We start from the raw sequence: 22,312 nt of genomic DNA, 5'->3' as shown, positions 1-22,312 counted from the left end.
AACACACCGAGGCCGGCCTGCCCCAGACAAACTAAAAAGGGATGTGAGCCAGGGGAGCCCGGGCAGAAGGGTGACATCCTGAGCTTCTGCAGGGACACTGAAGGGACCTCTCCCCGGGGGCGTCACTTCTTTGGCCTTACCCAGATCCCCCCAGCCCATGAGCGTCAAGAATGACAGGGCACCCCCTTCTCTCCCGAGGCGGGTCCCGGGGGCGTTCAGGGTTCCACCTCCACCGGAGCCTCTCCTCTCGGGCACGGGCCGCCGGGAAGGGACCGAAGGCTGCGCGCCCCCAGGGGCTGCAGGGCTCGTGGGACCTCCCAGTCCACGCCGGGGACCCTCTGCGCAGGCTCCTCCACCGACCGGAGTGGGCGGGGGGCCATGGGCGGGGGGAGGAGGCGACCTCGCGAGACCGGATCTGGCGTCACCGTCCACGGAGCAGCGTCCTCCCTTCCGAGCCCAGCCCCGGAGCCCGGGAACGTTCCGGCGTCTCCGGCCGCAGGAGCCCCGCCCCCAGCGCCGGCCCCGCCCCCCCAGCCTCCAGAAGCCGTGCATGCGCCGCAGCCCCGACTCGTTTTCCCGAGTCTCTGATTGATTGTCCCCTCCTTTCGCGCAGACCCAGCGCCCTTCCACTTAGTACGTCAGCACGCGCTGGGGAGCCCCACTGCTCCCCGCTGAGGATTTTCTCGTTTCCTTCTACGGGCGAGAGCCCTGGCAAAGGAGCTGATCGTGGTGGACTCGGCAGGCCAGGAGGATGGAGACCCCACGTCTGAGTCGGGCAGAAAGGAACGAGGTGAGTCCAGTAGACACCCCGCAGGGTGGGTGGTCCGGAAACCACCGACCCCTCCTAGCCTGGTGCTTGTGTGCTGTAGCTACTGGGCTTTCCTCAGAGAGGCTTCAAATGGAAAAGTACACAAAAATAATGTAATGAAAACCTGCATCTCCAACCCCCAGATCTTTAGTGAACATTTGTCTGTGTTTGCTCCAGATGGTGTTGAGAGAAATGGGGCAAGCGGAAGGAAGAACTCACAGCCTCTCCCTCTGAGAGTCAGCAGTGCTTCTGCAAATGGGGTGTAGTCTCCCAGGAGCCGTTTTTATTAAAAATATCAGAAGGTACTTTCCGAAATACTAGACGCAGTAAGATATCATTTAACTGAATTTTTAAGGAGGGGCAAAACAGCATCACGTGCTGTCTCGCTGCACTGACCATTTGTCTAACCTTTTGTCACTTGTTTTTTTCCCGCGGGGTATTGATTTTTGTTATCTATGTAGATATCTGCAGTGGAGTCCATTCCATGGAAAGAGTAGATCATAATTAATTCCTTTGCTCCTGTCTTGATGAACATTTGGGGATATTGGTGGAGAGCTGGCCGACTCTGACGCTGGGATTTGCTGTTTCTGAGATGCTTCTCTGCCGCTGTGTTTCTCACGTATCTGAATCCTAAACTCTGCAGTGTGTGCATGCTTTTCACCCTACCAGTGAAAGACTCCCAAGTTCCAACAGTTACTAAGTGCTGCCCGATACTCCTCCTAATGGCCTCAGCTCTAGAATCCTGCGTCAGTGCGCGAGTTTTTATGTCCCATGAACTCGTCTGTGTCTAGCTTTCTAGTTTGTGCCAGGCAAACAGGGAGTCAAGTGGCCTCATTGTTTTGTTTGTCCATTTGGGGAGCTGAGTTGTAAATCTCTTTAGATGATTTGTAGCATTGTAGTTTCTCATCTGCGTACTGCCAGATGATATCCTTTGTCGATTTTTCTATCAAGTTAGTTACATTTTTTGTTGATTTTTCAGATGTTGATATAGTTTAGCTATTAATCTTTTGTTGGTTTTTGGTATTTCAAGTATCTCCTCACAAACACGGTAACTTTGTTATAGGTCCTTAATTGAACAGAAAAGCTTAATTCTAACCTAATCAAAATTCTTAATTTAATTATGACTTGTGCCTATGGGATTTACATCAAGTTCTCATTTATTTATTTATTTACTTACTTACTTATTCACAAACTTTAGAGTTTACCCTACGCTCTTAGGCATTTAATTCATTTGGATTCCACCTTTGTAGGCGATGGAGGGTTGGGATCCAGTTTAATTTTCATCATTCAGTGAGCTAGTTTTCAGGGCACCATCTACCAACGATCTGTTCTTTCCCCATGGATGTGCTCTGCCTCATTTTCATATGCTCAATCCCTGTATCACAGGTCAGTCTCTGAACTCTCGGTTATCTTCCAGCGTCTTGTGTTTTCCTCCCTTGCAAACATGCTGCACCTTACATTCTAGTACAGATCTCTGTGCATATGTACGAGAGTTTTTCCAGGGTGTAGACCAAGAAAGAAAATTGTGTGTTAGGGCCTGCACACTTTCAACGCAACTCCAGCCTGCCAAGTTGGCATCCTTTTTTTCCCCTGCATTCCTGCCCCTGAGGGTTTGAAATGGTATCTCACTGTTGTTTTGATTTGCATTTCCTTGCCTTTTGCAAGTTATTGGTCATTTTGTAGTTTCCTCTTCTGCCAGTTGTCTGTTCAGTATTCTTCTGGGTTGTTTTTCTTTGATTGATATTTAAGAGGCGTTTATGAATTTCGGATTCTGATTCTTAGTGACGTAACAAATAGTGTCTACAAGTATATTGTTTGTCCTTTGTGATTCAAATGGATCTTGTTATATAGAAAATGTTAATTTTGGGGGCGCCTGGGTGGCACAGCGGTTAAGCGTCTGCCTTCGGCTCAGGGTGTGATCCCGGCGTTCTGGGATCGAGCCCCACATCAGGCTCTTCTGTTATGAGCCTGCTCCTTTCTCTCCCACTCCCCCTGCTTGTGTTCCCTCTCTCGCTGGCTGTCTCTATCTCTGTCAAATAAACAAATAAAATCTTAAAAAAAAAAAAAAAAAAAAAGAAAATGTTAATTTTGGATTGTTCCAGTTGAATACTATATTCCTTAATCATTTTTGGTTTTGTATCTGATTTAAGAAATTCTGCCCTTCCCTGAGGTCATAAATATTCTCCTTATTTTCTTCTAAAGTTTTAAAAGATTTTCTTTTCTAGTCTCTGTCTTTATTAGATCTGGAACTTCTCGTGAGAGGTAGAACTATAATTTTCTTTTGATTCTGTTTGAAAGGCAGTTACTCAGCCTGAGTTCTCAGCCCTCCTCCCCCAACTTTTAGTACTGCTGCTCCTGTATGGTCTGCATTGGTGCTGTTTCTAGGCTTTCTCTTTTATTGTACTGATTTCCTCATTTATTTCTGAATCAGGGCTCTCCTGTGTTGAGGAAATAAAACAGTTCTGCCAACAAAAGACCCGTCTGATCCTCATAACCACATCATCGACAGGGAAGGCTGATGTGCTATAGCCAGAGATTGGACATCCTGTGACATAACCCAGGACTCAGCTAGTGGAGGGTTTATACCCAGTTGTTCAGCTCCTTGGTGGGAGCCCAGTATGTGTGTGGTGGGGAGAGGGAGGATGTGAAGGGAGAATCCTAATCTCCAGATCTTCCATTCACTTGTTCTAGTATCATTAAGTGTTGATGTTTTTAGTTTTGTTTAATCAGTATCTTCTTTAGAAATTAAAGTGTCATTAAGGCTTAACATGTAGTGTTTATATCGCCATAGGAGTGAGTTTATGTGATACCTTTTTAGTGATAGATAAGCCAGGACCTTTTGAAATAACCAGAATGATGAAATATGGAAGGTTTGAGTGGCAGCTTTTAAAAAACTATAGACTAAAATAAAATTTAGAGGTTTTTAATTTTAATTAATCATGCCATTATTTCTCCTCTTTAATTTCCATATATATTTATGAGTTGATTATAGTGTTTTTAAGTTTTTAATTATCCTGATGATAATTGTCACCTGCCCCCATTCCAGCCAATAATATACTTAATAAAAAATCAGCTTTATTGAGGAATAATTTATACACAACAAAATGCACTTGTATTCATTGTATGATATAATGAATTTTATATATCCATGTAGTTACCACCATAATCAAGATACAGAAGAACATTTCCATCAACTTAGATAGCTTCGCTGTGCCCCTTTGTACAGTCCCGCATCCGCCAGACCCAGACCCTGGGCCCTAGCCAACCACTGATCTGCTATCTGTTATTATATCTTAGTTTCCCCATTCCGCGGATTTCATATGAATGGGATTTATATCACGTATCCTTGAATCCGGTTTATTTTTCTCGAAATGTTTTTGGGATTCACCCATGTCATTGCACGTGTCCCATTTTGTTCCCTTTTATTGCTGTCTTTCATTATATGGATATATTACATTTTGTCTATCCATTCACCTGTTGATGGACTTTGGGCTGTTTCTGACTTATGGCATTGTGAAAAAACTGAAAGAGACATTTGTATACAAGTCATGGTGTGGACATGTTTTCATTTCTCTTGGGTGGAATTGCTGGGCTGTGTAATTGTTTGTTTAATTTTATGAGAAACAACCAAACTCTTTTTCCAGCGTGGTTCTAACATTGTCCACTTCCTTCCACAGCGTGAGAGGACTGGTTCCTCCAGACCCTTGCTAACACCAGGGTTTTAATTTTAGGCATTCTTTTAGATGTGAAGTGGTATCTCATGGTTTTGATTTGCATTTCCGTAATTAATAATGCTTGGTATCTTTTCATGTACTTTCTATTTGTACATCTTTTGTGATATGTCTGTTGAAAACTTAAACTTTTTTTTTTCTGTGTGGTTTTTTATTTTGTTTTGTTTTTTTTATCTGTGGTTTCTCTTTTCATTGTCTTACCTGTTTTTGAAGGACAGAGATTTTTACTTTTGGTGAGCTAATTTGTCATTTTATCATTTATAGTTCATGGTTTTTGTGTATTTTTAATAAATCTTTGCCTGTCCTGAGGTATTGAAGATTTTCTGTGATTTTAGTTTTTTTTAATATTTAAGTTTGTGATCCATTTGGAGTTAATTTTTGTGTAAGACTTGAAGTTCTTTTTTTTCCCCCATGAAGGATATCTAGTTGTTGGAGAACCATCTGTTGAAAAGATTGTTTTCCCTATTGACTAGCTAGCCTTGGCACGTTTCTCAAAATTAATTGACTGTAGATGTTTGGATCTATTTCTGGGTATTCTCTTCTGTTCCATTGATCTTTCTGTCTATCCTTATACCAGTATATACTGACATACAGTCTTGATTACTATAGCTTTTTAATGAAGTCTTAAAATTAGATGGTAATAAGTCCTTTGACTTTTTTTCTTTTTTGAAAGATTGATTTGGCTCTCTCTAGCCCTTCACGTTTCATGTAAATTTAGAGCCAGATTGCCAGGTTTGACACCCCCCCCCCAAAAAAAAGCTCCAGCTGTATGTTTTCACTGGGATTGTATTAAAGCTATTCTATCATTTGGAGAGAATTGACATCTTGACAGTTTTTTAATTTTTATGTTTATTTAAATTCAAGTTAGTTAACATATAATGTATTATTAGTTTCAGGGGTAGAGTTTAGTGATTCATCAGTTGCATATAACACCCAGTGCTCATTACATCACGTGCCCTCCTTAATGCCTGTCACCCAGTTATCCCGTCCCCCCACCCAAACCTCAGTTGTTCCCTCCAGCAACCCTCAGTTTGTTCCCCATAGTTAAAAGTCTCCTATGGTTTGCTTCTCTCTCTGTTCTTATTTTATTTTTCCTTCCCTTTCTCTGTGTTCATCTGTTTTGTTTTTTAAATTCCACAGATGAGTGAAATCATATGGTATTTGTCTTTCTCTGACTGAGTTATTTCACTTAGCATAATATACTCTGATTCCATCCAGGTCATTGCAAATGACAAGATTTCATTCTTTTTGATAGCTGAGTAATATTCCAATTTGTATATATACCACATCTTCTTTATCTGTTCATCAGTTGATGGACATCTGGGCTATTTCCATATTTTGGCTATTGTGGATAATGCTGCTATAAGCATTGGGGTGCAGGTGCCCCTTCGAATCACTATTTTTAAATTTTTTTTTTAAAGATTTCATTTACTTATTTGACAGAGAGAGACAGCCAGCGAGAGAGGGAACACGAGCAGGGGGAGTGGGAGAGGAAGAAGCAGGTTCCCAGCGGAGAAGCCTGATGTGGGGCTCAATCCCAGAACGCCGGGATCACGCCCTGAGCCAAAGGCAGACGCTTAACGACTGCGCCACCCAGGCGCCCCTGAGTACAGATCTTTTACCTTTTTGGGTTGGTTTATTCCTAGGTATCTTACGGGTTTTAGTGCAATTATAAATGGAATCGATTCCTTGAATTTCTCTTTCTGCTGCTTTATTGTCTGTATAGCAATGCAACAGACGGTTTTGCATTGATTTTATATCCTGCAACTTTGCTGAATTCCTGTATCAGTTCTAGCAATTTTTTTGGTGGAATTTTTCAGGTTTTCTATGTAGAGTATCATGTCGTCTATGTAGAGTGAAGGTTTGAGTTCTTCTTTGCTTATTTGGATGCCTTTTATTTCTTTTTGTTGTCGGATTGCTGAGACTAGTACTTCCAGTACTATGTTGAACACCAGTGGTGAGAGTGGACATCCCTGTTGTGCTCCTGAAAAGCTTATAGTTTTTCCCCATTGAGGACGATATTAGCTGTGAGTCTTTCGTATATGGCCTTTATGATGTTGAGGTATGTTCCCTCTGTCCCTACTTTGCTGAGGGTTTTTACCAAGAAAGAGTGCTGCATTTTGTCAAATGCTTTTTCTGCATCTGTGGAGAGGATCATGTAGCTCGTCCCCTTTCTTTTTATTCCTGTAGGTATCATGTTGATTGATTTGCGGATGTGGAACCACACTTGCAGTCCAGGAATAGACCTGACTTGATCGTGGTGAATAATCCTTTTAATGTACTACTGGATCTGATTAGTTAGTAATCTTTTGAGAGTTTTTGCATTCATATTCATCAGGGATATTGGTCTGTAATTCTCCTTTTTAGTGGGGTCCTTGTCTGGTTTTGGGATCAAGGTAATGCTGGCCTCATAGAATGAATTTGGAAGTTTTCCTTCTATTTCTATTTTTTTTTGAAACAGTTTCAAAAGCATAGGTATTAATTCTTTAAGTCTTTGGTAGAATTCCCCTGGGAAGCCATCCAGCCACAGAGTCTTGTTTGTTGGGCAATTTTTTGATTACTGATTCAGTTTCTTTGCTTGTTATGGGTCTGTTCAGATTTTTTATTTCTTCCTCTTTCAATTTTGGTGTTTCTGTGTTTCTGGGAATGCATCCATTTCTTCCAGATTACCTAATTTGTTGGCATATAATTGCACATAATTGTTTGTATTTCTTCAGCGTTGGTTGTGATCTCTCCTCTTTCATTCATGATTTTATTTGTGTCCTTTCTCTTTTCTTTTTGATAAGTCTGGCTAGGGGTTTATCAATCTTGTTAATTCTTTCAAAGAACTAGATCCTAATATTGTTGTGATTTGTTCTACTGTTTTTTTTTTTTTTCTATGTCATTGATTTCTGCTCTAATTATTATTTCCCTTGTGCTGAATTTAGGCTTTATTTGCTATTGTTTTTCCAGGTCCTTTAATTGTAAGGTTAGGTTGTGTATTTGAGACTTTTCTTGCTTTTTGAGAAAGGCCTGTGTTGCTGTATACTTCCCTCTTAGGATTGCTCTTGCTGCATCCCAAAGGTTTTGAACTGTTGTATTTTCATTTTCATCTGCTTCCATGTATTTTTAAAATTTTTTTAATGTCCTGGTTAACCTGCTCATTCTTTAGTAGAATGTGCTTTAACATCCGTGTATTTGTGGTCCTTCTGCATTTTTTCTTGTGGTCGGTACCAAGTTTCATAACACTGTGGTCTGAAAATATGCATGGTATGATCTCAGTCTTTGTACTGGTTGTGTCCTGATGTGTGACCCAGTGTGTGATCTATTCTGGAGAATGTTCCATGTGCACTAGAGAAGAATGTGTATTCTGTTGTTTTAAGGTAGAATGCTCTGCATATATCTGTGAAGTCCATCTGGTCCAGTGTGTTCTTCAAAGCCCTTGGTTCCTTGTTGATCTTCTGCTTAGATGATCTGTCTATTGCTGTGAGTGGGGTGTTAAAGTCCCCTACTATATTTTTTAAAGATTTTATTTGAGAGAGCAAGCACGTGTGAGCGGAGGGAGGGGTAGAGGGACACAGAGAGAGAAAATCTCAGGTGGACTCCCCACTGAGCATGGAGTGGGATGCAGGCTTGATCTCACAACCCTGAAATCATGACCTGAGCTGAAACCAGAAGTTGGGTGCTCACCAGACTGAGCCACCTGGATGCCTTTAAAGTCCCCTACTATTATTGTATTATTATCTATGAGTTTCCTTAAGTTAGTTATTAATTGATTTGTATATTTGGCTCCTCCCAAGTTAGGAGCATTAATATTTACAGTTGTTTGATCTTCTTGTTGGGTAGACCCCTTAATGAGGATATTGTGCCCTTCCTCATCTCTTATTACAGTCTTTGGTTTAAAATCTAGTTTGTCTGATATAAGGATGGCTACTCCAGCTTTCTTTTGATGTCCATTAGAATGGTAGATGGTTCTCCACCCCCTTACTTTCAGTCTGGAGGTGTCTTTGGGTCTAAAGTGAGTCTCTTGTAAGCAGCATATCGATGGGTCTTGTGTTTTTCATCCATTCTGATACCCTGTGTCTTTTGATTGGAGCATTTAGTCCATTTGCACTCAGAGTAATTATTGAAAGATTTGAATTGAGTGCCATTGTCTTACCTATAAAGTCCCTGTTCCTGTAGATTGTCTCTGTTTCTTTCTAGTCTTTGGTACTTTTGGGGTCTTACTCTGCTTAAAGGGTCCGCTTTAATATTTCTTGCAGGCCTGGTTTAGTATTCATCATGAACTCCTTTATTTTTTGTCTTGGAAGCTCTTTGTCTCTCCGTGCATTCTGAATGACAGCCTTGCTGGATAAAGTATTATTGGCTGCATATTTTTTCCATTTAGCCCCTTGAATATATCCTGCCAGTGCTTTCTGGTCTGCCTGGTCTCTATGGACAGGTCTGCTGCCAATCTAATGTGTCTGCCCTTGTACATTACAAACCGCTTGTCCCGAGCTGCTTTCAGAATTGTCTTTACCTTAGTATTTTGCAGTCTTCACTATGGTATGTCATGCTGTTCAACTGTTTTTGTTGATTTTCAGGGGAGTTCTCTGTGCCTCTTGGACTTGAATGCCTGTTTCCTTCCCCAGATTAGGGAAGTTCTCAGCTATAATTTGTTCAAATAAACCTTCTACCCCTTTCTTCCCCACTCTTCTCCTGAGATGCCTGTGCTTTCTTCCCCACTCTTCTCCTGAGATGCCTGTGATATGGATATTATTTCACTTTATGGAATTGCTGAGTTCCCTGAGTCTCCCTTCATGATCTAATAGTTTTCTTTCCCTCTTCTTTTCAGCTTCCTTATTTTCCATAATTTTATCTTCTGTATTACTGATCCACTCCTCTATTTTGTCCATCCTCACCTTTATGGCCTCCACTTGGGGACTGCATCTTGGTTATGGCATTTTTAAATTCAGCCTGACTAGATTTTAGTTCCTTTATCTCTATAGTAAGGGATTCTCTAGTGTCTTCTAGGCTTTTTTCAAGCCCAGCAGGTACCCTTATAATTGTTTTATTATCTTTTAAGATTTTATTTATTTGTTTGTCAGAGAGAGAGAGAGAGAGCACAAGTGAGGGGAGCTGCAGGCAGAGGGACAAGCAGGTTCCCCACTGAGCAGGGAGCCCAATGCAGGACTCAGTCCCAGGACCCTGGAATCATGACCTGAGCCGAAGGCAGATGCTTAAGTGACTGAGCCACTCAGGTGTCCCTTATAATCATTTTAAATTCTAGTTCAGACATCTTACTTATATCAGTATTGATTAAATCCCTGGCAGTGAGTGCTACCTCCTGTTCTTTCTTTTGGGATGAATTTCTCCATCTTGTCATTTTGTCCAGAAAAGAAAAGAGGAAAGAAAAAGATAAAAAACCCAACAATAACAACACCACCACCAAAACAAAACTAGATCCTGAGTGTGTTTTGGTATGCTTGTTAAAAGAAACTAGATCCCAAAATAAGAAAGAAAGAAAAAAAATTATATATATATAAATGAAATAAAATACAATGAAAGGAAAGAAAAATAGATATGTAAAGACAATAATTTAGAAAAATAGGAAACTAAATGAAAAAATTTTATTTATTTATTTATTTTAAGAGAGAGTGAGTGTGAACCAGGGAGAGTCAGAGGGAGAGGGAGGGAAAGAACCTCAAACAGCCTCCATGCCCAGTGCGGAGCCCGATGCGGGGCGTGATCTCATGACCCTGAGAGCATGACCTGAGCTGAAATCAAGCTCAACCGACAGAGTCACCCAGGTGTCTTGACAGTTGTAAGCCTTCCAGTCCATAAATACAGTACGTCTCTCCCATTTATTTAGGTCTTACTAAATTGACCTCAGAGGAGCCTAAAGGAACTTTTTGGAGTGATGGAAATATTCTGTGTCTTGGTTAGGGTGGGAGTAACATGGAAACACAATTGTCAAAACTCACCAAGGTGTACATTTAGATTCTGTGTAGTCGACGGTATATAAGAGACTGCAGTGAAGTTTGTCTAAAAAGTAGTAACAAAAATTACCTCAGTTATTACATTTCTTGCACTGACATGCTTCCTAATCATCAGAATCATTTGACTTGCACATGATTTTAACAGTTGGTTCAATGCTGAAGTTGCTGCATTGGTTCATTACTGTCTTAATAACGCAACACCAACCCAGTCCAGAGATGGATGCTGGCCCCGGAGACATGGCGGGAAGGGGAAATGGGCCAGGCGTAGTGATAGTCAGCAAAGCGTCCGTGTCAGAGACGATTACAGGTTTACTACAATCTCTTTCCTCTTTTCCCTGGAGTCGAGGTCAGACTCTTGGTAAGGTCTGCCGGTCGGTGTGTATGGCCGAGAGACTGAGTTCTGTTTTGTAGAAGGTGAACAAAAGTGTTGTGTGCGCTTCCAGACTTGACGCATAAGCACCGATCACTTCGCAGTACTTCACACCCTTCTCCTCTTCAGACTCTTGATTAGAGACCAACCGCAGGGTGCTGTTGGCAGCTGTAACCTATAGATGGATGAGCCACGGGTTGGAAGGAGCCGTGTCTCCCAGACACCACTGGAGAGCAGTCACCCCGACTGGATTTGGAGAGGAGTCTTCGCTAATATCCTCCTTTCAGTCCCAGTTGTGATCTGCTTCTTCGATTCTCTCGCACTCCGTGTGCTCTAGGGGATATTCTAGATTCTCGTATCCTGGTTGTGGATAATAGGGAAAAGGTCTTTACACACATACACATGAGCAGAGCAGATCAGGACCACAGAGCAGGCCAAGAGCAGTAAGACTCCACGGGGAAAGGAAGGCCTTGCGGAAGGGGGTGGGTAGAGAGGCAGGCAGCTGAGGGAGATGGGTACTGGAGTCAGGATGGGGCCTCGGCATGCCAGCACCCACCAGAGCCTGGCAAAGCTATTTAAAGAAATTGAGAAAAAGCTACACCTACCAGAGGCGCAGAGGATCGGGCTGAGGATGATGGGTAAATCGGGGGTTAACATCTCCATTTTATTGATGAGGAAATTGTTTTATCGAGATTAAAATATTTGTCTTTGTATCTGGTACAGTACTTAGTTCGTAATAGATGCACAGTAAATATTTGTTGAATGAATGAATGATTTACTAGTGTAACACCTTTAATGCCGAAGCCTTCTACCAGGGACTGAGAACTTGTCATTTGGTGGTGTATAGAGGGGTATGGCGCTGGTACCAGGACGGACACGGTTGTGTTTGCACACAGTGTTCGAAAAAATTGGAATGTTAGTGTGCTCCCTGCTTTGCCCTAGGCCCTACCATTCCCAGTTGCCTTATAACTCACCCAGTTTCCACGTTGATGTCACCCATCTGTCCCTGGGGACTTGGTTGCGTGGAATCCCCTCTTCCACGTTCCCGTTCACAAGTATCCTTCTAGACGGAGCTCATCCCTAGCCTGTTGTTTTGCCTTCTCCCATCTCTTTCCTGTCATTGCCTTCCCATCCTTCCTCTCCCCTTCTCTGTCCACATATGTCCTCTGGATTTTCTCATGCTTTTTAATGTTATTAGCAGGAATTCTTAGGCCGCGACATCTAATATGATGAGCTAGGAAACCTAGCATCGAACGGAGTTGTACCAGGTGTACCGTCTGTAAGTTTGTGTTACACGTATTTAAAGATACATAAATATTACTGTACTGTGTGGCTAGCAGGCAAATAAGCAGTGTTTATAAATTATATTTAACGCAGCCTCTATCCACATGTCATATTTTATAGTTTCTCTGCTTTTACTGGCTGCCGCTAGCTACCTGGGCATCGAGTCATTTTATCATATTGTTTTCTTGTCTGCTGAACGTGCAGTTTGAAGGCGTCGAGTCTGTTCTGAACAAAGATTCACGGCAGCTGTACTCTCGGTTTCGAAGGGGAAACACCCCTTCATTGGTGTTATAAAAATACAGTAGAAGCAGAAAGAAGAAAAGGGGAATCTGTGCATAGATGAGAGCATAGTAAGCAGTGAAGGAGAACAAGACAAAGTTATATCAACTCAGGTACTTACAACACCCAGCCTCATCGGGGGAAGCGGGTGGAGACAGCCAGCCTGGAGTCTCGGTGGGAGGCCTGGGCAGGGCGTCCTGCCCTCGGCTGAGACTTCCAGCCGACCGTCCCCATAGGGCCATATTCACAGGGCGAATGACAGGGTCTGAAGTCAAACATTCGTTCGCGTACGTGCGGTTGGGAGCGAGCTGCGTTTCCACGTTACCATGTTTCTGTATTTTCAAGGAGCCCGGGCTGTGTGTCTGCCTCCCCTCCCGGATTCCGTTCCGGGGGGGCCAGCCCCGCCTGCAGCAGGAGGGGACGTGAGACCAGATTTGTAGCTCCTGCTGTTCAGAGCAGAAGGGCCACTTCTGACCCGGAGACCAGCTAATGTCCACTACCAGGCCCCCGAGGTCACTCATGCAGCACGAGTCTCGAACAGCGCCTGAGGCTGCGAACGTGCAGGTCGGGCTGGTCGGTTATGCGGGACGAACCACAGGAACCTCCGTCCGGTGCGGCGTGTGAGCTTTCGGGTACGTCTCCCAGGCTCTGACGCACGATCACGGTCCGGACAGGCCCAGCCTGGAGCACGGGAGCTGGGGGGAGAATGATGTAGTGCAGGTTGCCGGGTGCCAACCAGGCTGAGTTCTCCCAGAAACATCTTCTGCAAAAGCAGCTTCAGAACCTCCATCCCCTGGAGACCGCTGGGACCAGTGTCTCTGGGTCCTCAGAGCAGATAATCGGATAAAGCTTTGCATCCTCATCCTGTGGCTTTCTGGTCACTGTCAAGACTGTCGCCTTCTGACATCCTCTCACAGTCGGCGTGGTGCCTCCTGCGGGCCCGCAGGTGCTGAGGATCGCGTCCACGGTGCCTGGGGAGCCGGGGGGCGTGGGAAGAAAGCTCCCTCTGCCTGACTGCGCCCCAGCCTTCACCCCCTTGGAACTCTCCCGGAGTCTTGCTTCTTGGGGAGGCGTGTCCCGGCACTGGCTAGGGTTGGCAGTCAGTCCTCTCCCCTCTCCTCGCACTGGCGACAGAGTCCTCCCACTCCTCGTTCTGTTTGGCCGCTGTAGCAGATGTTACTTTGACCACAGGACCCTTGCCCTATATATGGAGAAAACCAAAACCACTGGTAGGAACTCCTCCAACATGGAATCAGATTTATTTACCCTTATATCCTGCTGCAGTATGGGAGGCAGGGTGGTGAGAGTTGTGTCTTAACCACGGGGAGGGTTTTGCTTGTTTTAGGAGCTGGAAGATGGAAGCATCAGCTTAATAAGTTTTCTGTGTTCAGCTGAAATGTGAGCTGCCAGCCTAGCTATTGCCTTTGTGAATTATGTAATAATCCAAACAGTATCTCACAGACCTTCAACTCCATTGAAACCTAAATGTGTCATATTTGATAACAAGCAAAAATTACATTTATGACATAAGAGGCCCTTATATTTTCTTTGGATAACAGTAAAGTATAAGGGAGAAATGCATTTGCTTGGGAATTTTTAATATTTAGCCTAGCAAATCTGGCCAACAGGGAAATCTGATTAAACACTAGTTCTATTAAGTAAAAACTTCCAAAACTTTGCATTTTGAAAAAAAAAGAGGGGGTTTGCTCCATTCTTTTGTTTTTTCATACTTGTATAAAATGATAATGTATATAATAAATAAAACTTAAGCTTGAGGGGAGCATTTTATTTCTCATAACCATTTTAAAATTACATGGTAATCTAAGTCATGTCTAATGGCTTCATAAATTAAGAAATTGTGATAAAATAAATACAGTAATATGATGAAAACTTCGTGAATGCCCCTAACCATACATATTTTAAGAAATCAATTCTAAAGGAGCCAGTATCAGGAATATCGTAAAACTAATTAGGACAGCCAAAATATTCTGTATTTCCTTCTGACAAAATAGATGAGTGACTCCGTAAGTTTGATCAGACCAACAAGTTTGAGGAATTGCACAACAGAATCAGTGATTATTATGAACACACAGTTATCTAATAAAAATGTTTGGTTAAGTGAAATAGGCAAAAAACAAAAGCGAAGATGTACTGTGACAAATGATGGAAAATATAGTCACAGATTTATTAAAAATTTATAAAAATTAGAATTTAATGTAGAAAAGTAATTATAGTTTTTCATTTTGTCCTGAATTTAGTTCCTTTTTTTTTTTTTTTTTTTTTTTAAGTGGGTATCCTTTTCTAAACCCTTAGGAACAGGGAACTGAGGGTGGTCAGAAGCCACCCGCTCAGCGCGTTCTGGTTTCTGGCCAACCTGCCGGCAGCTCGAGGCTTCCCTCTGCTGGGCAAGTTTGGGAACACACCGAAAAGTCATTGCCCAGTATTGTCTTCCCTCCTCGCTCCAGGTGAGTAGTTCCCTTTCGGTTTCCATGCTTTGTTCTCTTGAAGCCCTGCAGCCTTAACGTTTTTGTATCACCCCTGTTTCACCTCCATTCTAGAAGAATCAGCTTATTGTCTCTAAGAAGGGTCCCCTTAGCCTCAGATTTCATTCAAAGTCTTACCTTCTGAAAGCATGGCCTGCGTGCGTCCTGGTGTGGGGTTGTCGGTGTTCTGGGTGCTGTTGGGAAGGCCTCTGGAACATCGGTGGAGATCCTGGATGAGAGATGGAGATGCTTCATGAGAGACGAAGTGGGCTGCAGGAACGGGAGAGCCGAGGTGGACGGAAACTGCTGGAAGCTCAGAGGACAGAGGTGGAGAAGAAGGTACTGAATATGCACGAATGGGTTTTAATTGATCCTGTACCGTGGAACGATGAGCTCCTGCAGTGAGTCTCTTTCCCTAGGAGAGGCTCCCTCTTCTTACAGTATGACTTTAGCTCACTTCTGCAGGAAATACTGAACTCCACAGCCTGGAGGAGGGATCTGCCCTCACAACTGCAGGTGGGCTCTGTGCTCAGTGGCATGGACCACAGGGCAAGACCATGAAGAGCTTAGATTACTGATCAGCAAGAATATTAAAACATGGTGAAACTTCAGGAGGAACGTGGATGGCTCCTTTCTGAGGAATATGTTGGCCAGCTGCCCTGGTTCCTAGACTGTTGGGGGAGGAGCGAGCCCTGAGATCCCAGCGGGACCAGCACTCCTCCCCTGTTCCAGAGCAAGGAGCAGTCGCTGTAATGAGGCAGTGGGGCTTCCTGCTTCAGGAGTATCGACCCCTCCATTTCTTCCTTCAGTTGAAAAATTCAAGACGGTTATATTTCACGATGTTGCCAAGGCACAGAGGGAACCCGGATGCTGGCAGTTCAGGGGGGCGGCCATGGATTCTTCACTCTTGGTTCCTTGTGTAATCACTCACAAGAAGTAATACAAATTTAGTGTAAGTATGGAAAAAATGACCACAAAATGAGGAACAATATTTTATTGATAGTTGAAAACTAAGTTAGTTGTGATTTAGTTGGACTGCTTCCGGTGTTCTTTTGTCTGGAGCTCTGGATTCTCTAGATGGCGGGTGTTTCCTTTTCCCAGGGAGCTTTGGGGCTCCCTGATGCTCATGTGTAAATATGCCCTATTATCTTCCAGAGTTGCGACTTGTACTGAAATTCCCAGGCCTGTGGGGAAGAGCGGGCACGAAAATACTTCTGCGTCCTCCCTTTCCCCCACGCCCCAGCCAAACTGTTCTTTAAACCTTTGTTCATATTTTTGAATGGAGTTAAAATCAACATGTGTAGAGAAAGGGATCCCGGCCCTTGGCCTTTATAGAAGCTGGTAAATGACAACATCAAAGCCACTGTGGATTTGAAGTTGGACTCGAATCAAGTGACAAACCTTACAGAGCTGCAAATCACAGTAAACGACAAGGAAGTTTTCTTATGAATCAAACAGAAGCCACATGGTGTTTCAGGGACATTACTACTCGGTAGAGACTCCCTGTGATCCCAGATTGTTTTTACCCGGTAAAGTTCGGTGTGGAGCTCTGAACATGGGGGGAATGACCAAGCAGCCACGCCTGCCCTGATAGTTGTGCCCCCACGCGGGTGAGAGAAAGCCCAGAGGAAAGCATTTATTGAGAACGTTCTCTGAAATTAATGGCACGTCAATAAATGTTTAGTAGTCAGCTCTCAGGAAAACAAACAAGAACCACACACACACACAGAAACAAACAAAACCCCTGTAATTTGTAGTGCTTGCCCCTTTCTGGGTGAAGCTCTTCCCACCACAGTGGGTTTCACACTAGCAGGGACTGAATGTGGAGTCGGTTGTGAAGGGTGCAGTGTAGCCCACGACGTGGTCTTGCCGCCGCCGTACATGAGGTGTGAGCAGCACCCTGAGTAAGGACAGTAGTGAAATACTGAGGAGATGTGGGGTGTCTGTTAACTTATTTTTTTTAAAGATTTTTTTTGAGAGAGACAGCGCCAGCAAGCATGAGTGGTAAAGAAGGGCAGAGGCGGAGGGAGCAGCAGACTCCCCGCCGAGTAGGGAGCCCAATGGGGGGCTCGATCCCTGAATCCTGGGATCATGACCTGAGCCGAAGGCATACGCTTCACCAACTGAGCCACCCAGGTGCCCTTAACTTTATTTTTTATATAAGCTATTTAATTGTAAATTTATATAATTTAATTTTTAATGATCGTTGAGTTTAAACAAGCAGCTCACAAAACGCCTGAAAGCTTAGCAGTTGGCCCTGGCGAGCGCTGGGAGCCGCCCCAGCGCACAGCTGTGTGCAGCCCCCACTCGGCTGGGGACCCTCTTTGTCTTTCTCCTTCCGTGTAAGTGATCTGCTCCCATGAGGTAGGGGATGCTAGGAAATTCTAGCTTGTAGCCAAGAGTTCCAGACCTGTGAGACACAAAGCAGAGTGTCCGAGGTCAGTGGCCAGTGCTAGATCGGCTCTCTGAGCCTCAGTCTCCCTCTCTCTCAGTCCCGGGCAGTCTCGGTCCCCTGCATCCTGTTAGCTGTCAGCAGCTTCTCCCTCGGGGTGTCTGATGCTGTAAGTGGCTGTCCTCTGCTGGTCTTCCAACCCCAGCTCTGTCCTGGAGGAGGATGGCCAGACCAGCCAGGGTGACAAGCCAGGTGTCTTACCAGGGCCCGACACTGAAGGCACTTCTCAGGTCCGATGAGTTCTGGGGAGGGTGGATGCCGTTTCAGCCCTGGTGGATCCTGAGATCTGGACAGTGATGTAGGAGGTAAAGGGAGGCGCCTCACTGAGGACGTTGCCATTAAATCTGAAAGAGGGTGAGGGAACGAGCCCTTCTGATATCCGGGGAAACCGTTCCAGGTAGGCGGAATGTTCGATGCAAAGGCCCCAAGGCAGGCGTGTGCCCCCGGGAACCGCAAGGCCCGTCATTCCCGTGTGGAGCACGCAAGGGGGTGCCCCTGGAGGCACGGTCAGGGTGATAGTGTGAGGTGCTGGGGGGTGGGGGTGCAAAGACATGTCATTATACGGAGTAGTATATTTTGCACTGCTGGGCATGTCCCGTTAAGTATGCATGCAATCAATGTAATGGGCTGCTGCCAGCTGTCTCTTTACATAGAACGTAGAGAAAACAGCACATAAGGCGTGAAGTTAGGGTAAGTATCGTTTAATGAAATACTCGTTTTGCTTTTGTGTGTCTTTGCTGTGACAAATAGTTCTTACCGACTTGAATTTTAAAAATAAATGTTTGAAAGCCCCGGCCGTCAGGCCTTGTAGGAACACTGGGTTTTATACTAAGTGGGAAGGGAAGCTGTTGCAGGATTTGAGTCGGGGGCACAAAAGAACACCCTGGCCGCTGTGTTGGGAGCAGGCTGAAGAGGACAGTGGTGGGAACAGGAAGATGAGTTGGGAGGCTGGTGCCGCGGGTCCAGGGGAGGATGAAGGCGGTGGAGCGACCATCTGAGGACGGGGAGAGCCCCGGTGCAGCAGTTTGGAGAAAGACTGAACAGTTGGTGTTGGACATGCCAGGGTTGGGTTGCCTCCTGGACATCCAAGCGGCAATGCAAGTTGGCAGTTTCTAGAAGTGTGTATGTAGTATTAAATTAACCTTGTCCAAAGAGCGGTCTGGCCTTTGCCCTTGGCTACCAGGACGTGGTCTCTAGGCCCTTGGAGTGTCCTGCCCCATAGAGTGTCTTTGTTTACCTGGTGGCCATGGCCACTGGACAGTCAATAGTGGGATTCATAATGGGGACTTTGGGCCACACAGGATCTGCTCTTCCTCCAGGGGGCTGCGGACGGCAGGTCAGCCATGTGAACAAGCAGTCGTGGAGCTCCAGAACTGTGAGAAAATACATTTCCGTGTAAGCCCCCCGGGCCGTGGTGTCGTGTTGGGGGCAGCGCAAGCAGACGAGCACACAGTGCAATAGAGAAACGGGCAAGAGATGCGGAAGAGAAGCCCAGTGACGAACCGCCACGCGTCTGCCACAGCGGATGACATTTAAAAAGACCAATGGCAATTTTCATTAAAAACAAAAACAACTAGAAGGATGTGAAACAGGAATTTTCATCTAAATTTTACTCAGTTTTAGGTTTGTGAGGTCCATCCAGATGTTTATAACTGTGGCTTCGTTTTTGAATGCAGAGCAGGTAAACTGGTACAACCACCCTGAGAAAGTTTAGGGTTTGACCCGGTGATTTCTGATCCTAGTGATATAAACAGCACACGTGTGTCCACACAGGTACTGAAACACACGTGCGGGAACGTTCATGGCGTCGTTTTAGCCCCTGAAAAAGAGAGACAAGTGTCTAGCCGCAGTGGACTCGGTACCTCAACTGCGGTATATTCATAAAACGGAAGATGCTGCAGTAGAAACGAGTCTCAGCCCCGCGCGGCAACAGACGAATCTGCCGAGCTTGCTTCCTGAGCGGGAGCGACCGGGCCCAGAGACTACGTTCTGCCTGATTTCCATTTTATAAAAGATTCAAAAACAGCCAAACTGAATGACTGTGTCAGAAATCCGGGTAGTGGGTACATTTAGGGAAGACAGAGGGGTTCGTGACTGGGAGCAGGTGTGAGCAGACGCGGTGTGGGGGAGGGGCTGGCAGACATTCTGTTTTTTGACGTGGGCGGGGCTTCAGGGGTGTTCACTCTGATCATTCAGTGACTTTACATTGCTGTTTTGTCATGTTGTGTTATGATTTTCTCTTTATAGGTTATGCTTCCTGACTTAAAAAGTTTAAAGGAGGGCGGGATCTTCTAAGGAATATGTTCTCCATGAGAAGCATTTTCAGCATCCAGAATAAACTTGAAAATCTCTGGTTTGCTCTCTAGGTAGGTTTAGGAGTTGCTTAACTGCTACTCACTGTTTTCATCAAAATACTGAATATTTGCTGCCCACCCAAGGATCGTGTCGTATATTAGCAGCTTTATAAATAAAAGGATAAACTCAACCACAAGATTTGCGGGGAGTTGCTACGGCCATCGACTGAATCCGGTTCCCAGCGGTCCCCTTTCCGTGTGGGACATGCGATAGTGCAGATCTGTGGGTCACTTCCCTCGTCTCTCGGCTTTCCTTCCCAGCAGCCAAGCATCGCTAGCATCTCTGGGGGCAGGGTCTAGGCTGGCGCGCTTAGACCTTGTGCTCTGTCTGAAGAGCTAGCAAATATGTGAGTGACCCTTTAAAACACACAGAAGCCTACGTAAGTGTGGAAGACAGCGGGTGCCTACAAAGCCCACTTCGTCTCCCTCCTTGGCACGGGAATGAGAGTGCTTTACCTGCCTCCTTATCTGTTTCCTCTGCAGTTAGGATTCCCCATGTGGAAAGGGAAGCATGGTGCCCCTCTAAAGAGTTTGGAGCAAAGAATGATAAATTAGTTCAAAGAGAACACCCACTGATTCTAAGATCATAAAATGTTTTCCAATTTCTTCTTGCTCATTCGCCATGAACCTGGCTCCACATACATGTCAGGTGAAAGCACACGGCCCTGAAGATTTGATGGCCCTTCACAGTTGCTCGGGTGCATGAACTCAGCACACTACTCCCTGAGGAACTTTTGCAGACAGAAACAAACACTGACTTGCAAAGCTTGTCTAGCTCCAAGCATTCCACAGTTCTTTGAAAAGCTGGAATTGTCTTTTGATTGCCCTAAAATTGTAAAATAAGAACAGGAAGGATGGGCGATCTTTACCCTATTTTGGAAAGGATCATCCATCCTCAATTAAAACGATGTGGTGCTAGTGCTTGGACAGATGGACTGACGCACAAAACAAAGTCCAACTAGACGACATAGGAATTTTGTATGCCATAAAGACAGAATTATTATTATTATTAATTTTATTATTTTTTTTAGATAAGTTCCATGCCCAGTGCACAGCCTGAACCCATGACCCTGAGATGAAGACCTGATATGAAATCAAGAGTTGGACGCTCAACCGACGGAGCCACCCACGTGCCCCAAAGACAGCCTTTCTCATTAGTGTTGAGACAATAAGATAGTCATTTGTAAAACAGCATATTCTAGGATAAACTCCAAACAGATCAAAGATTGACATGTTAAAAACAAAAAAAAACCAAAAACCCCAGACGAATATATAGGTGAATTCCTTTGATTCTTGAAGTGGGAAAGACCCTTCTTAATATTGCTCAAAATCCAAAAGCCATGAAAGAAAATACTGATACATTCAATTACTTAAAAATAAGGCTGGGTAGCAAATTTTTCAAAGTTAAAAGACAAATGACTATCTGAAAAAACATTTTAAGACTCCTGGTACAAAGGGCTTAGCTCTCTGATATAGACACAGAGCTTCTGGAACCAAAATAAACCATTGTCCTTTACACATGGTAGATCACGTATGTGTGGAAAGGGGTGGAGAGCTCTGTGTCCTGTTAATAGTCACAGATCTGGGACAGACCTCTGAGGGAACAGCCGTAGAGGACTTGGAGGCAGTCTCCTGTAGAAAGGGCGAGAAGGAAAGTATATGTTTTGTTTCTATTTGCGTGAAGAAACACTGGAAGGGGAACTGAGTGGCCAAGGTCAGTGACATGGAACTTGACTTTTCAGTGTGTATCTTTTCATGTAATTTTGATTTTTGTATTAAACTATTTATTACAAAACGAAATAAAATAGATGGTGACCAGGGAGAGTCGAAGTCCAATCACATTTCTGTCTTTAGGCATTTGTATTTACTTGTTTTTAAGATGTTTTTAAGATTATTATTTTACTGTAAACTGCAGCTTGCAAGGTTGCTTGTTACCCTTAGATACAGAAAGCCCACTCTGGAAACCCATTCTGAGACACACTTGAAAATGATGTAGTTTTGTGAAATCAATTTGTAAAATCCAGCAGGCGGCTGGTGAAATAAACAATGGAGCTTACACACAGAATGCTGTGGGTAGGGGCTAGGCCACCATTTCACTGAACAACCATTTAGCAGTTAATACTTCTATTTTAACCCAGTTCTATTTTTGTACGTAGAATAATTTTTCCCCTCAGATTTGCATGTACACATTGTTGAAGATCTGAAAAATAGGCTATGGTGTAAAGAAAAGAACAGACTCAGCCCCTGCCCGTGTTCACCCCTTTTCCTTTGGGCACATAGGACACAATAAGACCTGCAGCATCAAGATGTGAGAGTTCCCCTCCTTTTTCCCATTTATGTGCAATTGTAGGACTTCCAGAGCCAAACTCTGTCATCAGTACTTTAAAGGGCCTACACTGATCTTCCGCCAGTCGAGGAAATCCTGTGACTCCTGTGCTTTGCACCTCTTTTCTTTCTCCCCACAGGCAAAGACAATCAGTTAGTGAATAATAGAATTTGTCTGTCACTTGTTACCCACTTGTCTCTGGAAGATCTCTGGGACAACGAGATGGATTTCAAGTCTCTCTACTGTCTTATGTAGATGTTAGATCTGA

General features: G+C 44.3%; 1 long non-coding RNA gene across 8 annotated transcripts; it reads left to right on the top strand.

Moving 5' to 3' along the window:
- The first annotated feature begins 544 nt into the window (after window positions 1-544).
- On the top strand, window positions 545-21,540 carry LOC123794238 (uncharacterized). Of its 8 annotated transcripts, none has more exons than XR_015722537.1 (6): window positions 545-790; window positions 986-1,110; window positions 14,743-14,894; window positions 18,684-18,759; window positions 19,612-19,730; window positions 20,750-21,540. It is a non-coding gene; the product is annotated as an uncharacterized LOC123794238 (long non-coding RNA). The 8 variants fall into 8 exon arrangements; XR_015722536.1 differs by having other exon boundaries at window positions 14,988-18,759; XR_015722533.1 differs by adding an exon at window positions 12,775-13,061 and having other exon boundaries at window positions 14,988-19,730.
- Window positions 21,541-22,312: the final 772 nt, after the last annotated feature.

The sequence above is a fragment of the Ursus americanus genome, chromosome 32 (genome assembly GCF_024610735.1).
Source record: "Ursus americanus isolate L20-20 chromosome 32, mUrsAme1.1.p, whole genome shotgun sequence".
Classification (NCBI taxonomy): Eukaryota; Metazoa; Chordata; class Mammalia; order Carnivora; family Ursidae; genus Ursus; species Ursus americanus.
Note: the sequence above shows the minus strand (reverse complement) of the source record. Positions and strands in the feature narration are given on the sequence as shown.